Consider the following 6,389-nt stretch of genomic DNA (forward strand, 5'->3'; position numbering starts at 1 on the left):
TAGAAAGAGGGAGACCCCCACAGGCCTGCCCATTTACTCAGCCCAGAGAGCTCCAGTCGGCTGCAGAGGGCGGGGAGAAATTCTGCACTCTGCAAAGTTCTTTTCCAGGTAATTCTTCCTGATTTCTGTCCCATCTAAAGCAGTTGAGCCTGGGGTTTAGTGAATACATATGCAGGAACTCTTCTAGGGCTAAGGAGTAAACATGGAGACAACTTAACAAAATTATCTATGAGGAATGGGAGTGTCAAGATGGAAAACACGGGTATTATGATTTTCACATCGAATCAGAAATGACAAAATCTAGAGTGAACTTCGTTCTGTTCATTATTGTTTATCACTATGTATCCATGGCTATTAAATGCTGAGAACTCAAATAGTTCTTGAAAAGATGCTATTTTCGTCCTGAAACAAACTTCATGTTTTTTTTTCTTTTTACATTTACATTTAGTCACTGTGCATCTTTAGAGTACATATGAAAACAAATTACATTCTACAGATGTGTTTAGATCCGGAGAAAAGCCTTTACAGACTGATTCATGCCAACAATAATAAAAGAAATAAATGGCATGGAGCTCCTTATTAAATGCAGTCTTGTAAAAGTTTAGATTCTTTTAAAGACTGAATAGACATTATTTTATTCAGATATATCCACAGTTTGGGGACAGTCAAATCTTTGTTTTATTTGAAAGAATAAAAAAAAAAAGAAAGATATGGAGCAATTTATAATATCAGCTTTGAACTGTGATTCTGGAAAATGGATGAGGTACTTGGAGACAATAAATCACATTTTAATGGGATTTGTAATGAAAATGCTGTGGAGGGAAAAATACTCTGAGAGTCTGTGTCACACCGTATAATAACAATAGTAATTGTTGGTGATTATTTCCAGTCAATGTCCTATAAAATCTTGACTTGCAGAAAGAAGTGTGTAGTCCTGATATTATCCTGCAGAGTGGGCTGATATCCAGTCCTGGGTGCCTGGCAAAATGAAGAGCAACTGCACAAATACTTAGATAGAGAAGAGAAAAAAAAAAAATCTCATTCCACTTTCTGTGCCTTTATTTCCTGTGATTCTTTTCAGGAATAAATATGCTCTACTGCCTACCCAAATACTTAGTTGCTCTTCTCGAGGAGAGAGGAGAAGAGTGAGAGAAAAATAGTAAAAGAAAAAAATGAAAAGGCCTTGAAAATGACTACCACCTAAGTTAGAAAAGTTTGGCTTGCCTAGAAAAAAAAAAATTAAAGGTTTTTTCTGTGTTTAACCAAAAGAAATGTTATTTTTATGACAGTCTTTTTCTGCAAATATCATCTCTAGCCCTGGCTTACATCCTACATTCACTGGAAGCCATTTCCACTTCATTTTACAGCCATCAACCAATGAGTAGGTCTTTCGCACCCACTGTGTAGCAATGCTGCTGTCTCTAAGAATTCTTACTGAAGTGGTGGGCTCTCAGTGAGTCTTGAGCAGTAACTCATTAGGTCGATGAAGCTACTAAATAAATGGGATTTACACTGGACCCAATGTATCACAAATACTCCTTGGAATAATGTTCTCAGGAAAACAACAGTTGGCCTATTTCTGAGCATTATTCCTGGAGAGAGCCTCTAGCAGATGATGTTAACACAAACATTAAAGTATTCGAAAATCAGCAAACGATTTCAAGAAAAAGTGTTGACAGCTGAGTATCAGAGAGTTTTTAAAAAAAAATCCTTAATAAGACTAATTATTGTGGGATTGGACAATCTTAGCAGTCATGTTTCTGGTGTATATGGGTTTTATATAAACCCATAAGCACTAGCTCTTTCCTATAGCTTCAATATTCAACTAAGTCATTTTAGTAATAGCATGGATCACTCAAAGGAAAGTGGTTGTTGCCTCTCCAGATATGTTTGCCTTTCTTGTGTGCCCTGGTTCTGCAGTGGGAACTGTTAGAAACAGCACTAAACCAAAGTATTCGAATTAGGAGTGTAATCTTTCTCACTATTTCCCTTTTTGTTAATTTCCAGATTTGTTTTAATGTTATTTTTTCACCAGAATCCTTTGAGGGTAGAGGATAATTTCTCACGTCCCAGAATTCAGTAATACAGTCTGATAAACAATAAAGTATATATGTACATATATAGACAGACAGATAATTTGTTAGAACCTAAATCCAGTATTTTTAGAAAAGTCCAAAGCACTTCTTTGTTCTAAGGTTGGAAAGCTCCAGACAGGCTAAGGGGCTCAAGATGATCTCACAGAGAACATAGAATTTGAGATGAGATTTGAAAACGAATTCAATTTCAATGCAATGCTTTCCAGTCACTTCAATTCTTAAAATTTCACATTGTAAAAAGATTCTAAAATCCTATCAGATTTTAGATTAAGAAATGTAATTTGTAGAATGTAATTTGTTTCCTATGCAAGATAGGAAAGCAGGATTCATGGGGGTTATTTGACCCTTTTTAGATGCACAGTGCTCTCATTAAGATTGTATGAACTGATTTTATTTTCCACATAACTGTATCATAAGATAAAGAGAAAATGTTCATAATTATTGGGAAATAGGTACTATGGAAAAAATACCACCTTTGTGTGTGTGTGTGTGTGTGTGTGTGTGTGTACACATACCTTTCTTTGCTGACTTGTAAATTTTCAGACCATTCCTCTAATCTTTTACTGATTCCATTATTCACAAAAGGAGAAATTTCTGTCTAAAAGTGCACCTTACTGAAACGAGCCTGAAATGGAAAGATTTGCATGGATGGCCTCATAGAGAAGTGCCCGCTGGCCACAGCCAGAATGGAAATCTATCATAGTAACACTGCCTCCCTTGTTTTCTGCTTCCCAATCTCACAAAACTCCAAAGTTACTGACAACTGAATATATTTTAGCAAATTTAATATGCTCTGTAAGCTAACTTGCTAGTTGTACAGTACGTGATACAAATATGCTAAAAGTATATTTACCTCACCCAGAATGTTATATTTGCTTTAATCATAATACCTCAGGGTCTATAAGAAGAAAGAATCAAGACTCAGATGACAGCATTTTGTGTCTTATCTCTTCCACATACTGAGTCATCTCAATCTATCCATTCATTCGGCACAAATACATATTGAGCACCAGGGACTGTTTTAGGCACTGAGGACAGAGCATGAACCAAAGAAACAGAAAACTCCCTCTTAGAGTTTACATTTCAGTGGGAGAAGCAGACAGTAACAGATGTGCTTAAGTGAAAAAACACAGCACCGTCCAAAGTATTGAGTGTTACCAAGAAAAATAAGCTGGGGGCAAGTGATTGGAGAGACATATTATGGTAAAGATGATGCTCAAGGAAGGTTTCACTAACAAGATCCCTGTGTACCTAAACTGAAGGCTGTGAGCTAGTGGGCCAGAAATACCGTGAGAAGAGTGCTCCAGTCTAAGTTGCAAGACCTACAGCAGCAGCTTCTTGGTGTGTTCTGGAGGAGAGGTTGGCCATGTTGGGGAATGGCTATCCAGACTCTTGGTGTTTCACACAGAGAATTGAACAAGGCAAACCTAAGTAAAAGATAGTTTATCAAGAAAAAGTTGAGTATTCTCTGAGAGGTAGGAGCCCACCCGAGCAGAGAAAGAGTGGCTCAAGGGCTCTGCAATTGCCTGTCTTGGGATTTATAATTCCTTAATCGTTTGATCATTGGCTGGGCCCACTAATTGCTTTCTTATCATTGGCTACATATAAAATGTGGCTGGGCCCACTGATTCATCTCATTGGCTATTAGCTAGGCACCTCCCACTAGAAATCTCCCACCTACATTACCTCGAGTCGGGAATTTTCTGTCCTGATAGGATTTTCTAACCAGCCAAGGGGCAGGTGCTCCAGCCTCCTTACCCACTTCCATTTTCCAGCTTTCTTCCCGCTTCAGTCAGAGCTTTGTGAGAAAAGAGAGTCCAAGCAGGTAGGAGATGAGGTCAGAGAGGAAGAAAGAGATGTCACCTTCTTTTTACATTTCTATTTTGTTCTTTTTCCTGTACGCTCTCACTAATATTATACCTTTCAGACTCTTTCTACTTCTTTCATTGTTTTCCCTCCTGAATACAAATTTTAATTAATCTGCAATTAATATGAACTTATTCCATGTGGAACAGAATTGGTAATGAAGTGTAAAACCACTAATTTGTTCCATGTTTGCTAAAACTCTGGGCTTTAGGCTGTCTTCACCATGCCCTTTCAAAACCTGCCTCCTAGACCATCCTGTGTCCTCCTTACCTGCTCACACCCTCAGTTTTGCAATCCAATGACAATATGCCCCCCAATGTGATAGTTCTCTGTCTTTAGAAGCCAGCAAACAAACCAATGAAGGGATTAAACACAAAAACTTAGGTCTTGGATGGTATAAATCATGGAAGTTGACCCAGAGCAAAATGAAGAGGAAATCCAAAGACCCCTGTTCTCTGAGAAGAAACCATAAGCTGCAAATAGAATCCTCCTCCCTACTCAGAAAGAGCTCTATTCTATTCAGTATTCTATCCAGAAAGTGAGCAGAAATGATAAAGGCTATGAGCACAACACTCAGAAGCTCACCTGCCCCTAAGTACATGAATTGTCGTGTAGAAAAGAGATAGGAGATCTACAGAGAATCTTGTATGGCTAAAAATGCAAATTGTATTTATTATATTTATTTCTGTTGTTGGTATCCAGTCTGTCAGCTTTTGTTATGGCAGCCCTTGAAAATAAATAGTTTCTATATATGAATTTAGTAAAAATAAAATTACTGGTTCCAATCCCACTCTCACCATGAAGGGTTAAACACAAGATGCCAACTAATGTCATTGCACTAGTTTCATTTCTGCACAGATGAATAGAGCGAGAGAAAACAAATCCATACTAGATGACAATGATCCTGCATTCCTGTTGCTGACACTATGATGCTATTGACTAAGATTCTTGTGACAAATCCTCCTTTTATGCTTTCCATGGCAGCCTTTCTCCCAACCAATTACCTGCTAACACAGCCACTAGCTGTGCATCTGCACTCACAGGCATCAAAGGATTCTTTGTCATAGCACGACAAGCCATATAGAGCTGGCATGGAGATGGGTTTTTGACTAAAGAGTATAAGGACCCAAGACCAGCAGAAGGCAGAATGGCTACATTACTAGACTCCCACATATTCAACTGTGGTTTGAGCCCCAGACCTGGCAGCTTAAACTCACACCAGGTGCATGTGCATGTGTGCCTAAAATCCCAAGAGGAAAATGGAGGAGAAGGGATTGTGGCATGGCCATACCCCCTGGGGGCAGGGGGTGATTTCTCACTTTCTGTCTCTCTAGCGAGCACATTTGCCCTATACCAAAAATCTCTCTTAAAAAAAAAAAAAGACTAGAGTATAAGGACCCAATCAACTTTTTTTTCTTTGTAGTTCCTATATATTAATGAAAATAAGAAGAAATAATAGAAAGGAGAGGTTGCAAATTCCAATCAATCAGGATATTGGGTCTAAAGAAAACCCCAGATTAGTTAAAGGGAAAGTCAGGTGACAATTGAAATTCTGAAAGGGAATTCTTCAAATCAGCCTTGCCAATCTGGGTTGACTATGGTGGAACGAAAGACTGATGGTATGCATAGACAGAGAGAGGCCTGAGACAGTATCCTGCATACTCCAGAGTCTGGATATGACATGTAAATAACCCCAAGGTATTCTCTGTCCCAGAGGGAATGGCTGATGTCACTAGCAGGTGAGTTCTCCAGGTGGAGGAGCACAGTGAGAGCAGTGATTCCGGGGGCAAGAGCAGAAGGGTTGGGTGTCAAGCTGAGGTTACTTGGGAGTCACAGCCACCCCTCAGGGTTCTGAAACAGCAGCAACACAGAGGTGAGGAAGGAAGGTATACCTAGGAGCAGCACAACCACTTGGAACCCACTGCAGTATTAGAGTCAGGAGAACAGTCACAGACAGTTCGGCAGCAGAGGCAGTGAGGCGAGTCTTTGCCTATAAACAAGCAGGACAAGGCATGTTGGCCAAAGACTTGGTGAATTGGAGCCTCCTGCAGCTTTGAGTTTTAAATCCCACCCACTCATGTGACAGCACTCCAGTCTCTTGAGTTCTAATTCCCACCCACTCATGTGACAGCACTCCAGTCTCCTCCTGCACCTGCACCTGCACCTACAGTTGTGCAGTTGTAAGAGAAGAAATAACCCTCTGAACAAATGGAATACTAAAAGAGTTCTTTTCGAGGGGCCTGCTCTATGGTGCAGTGGTAATGTGCTGCTCAAAAGAAGTAGGATTCCCCATGGCAACTGCATTCCAAATTCCAGATTTGAATGCATAGTTTGAATTCTCAATTCAAATCCACAATTCAAATCTATGGCCGGGCACATGCCGAGTTCCCCAAATCCCACGGGCTGGAAAACTGAAGAGAGGGGACT

Source organism: Tupaia chinensis, unplaced genomic scaffold (assembly GCF_000334495.1).
Source record: "Tupaia chinensis unplaced genomic scaffold, TupChi_1.0 Scaffold148904_1, whole genome shotgun sequence".
Classification (NCBI taxonomy): Eukaryota; Metazoa; Chordata; class Mammalia; order Scandentia; family Tupaiidae; genus Tupaia; species Tupaia belangeri.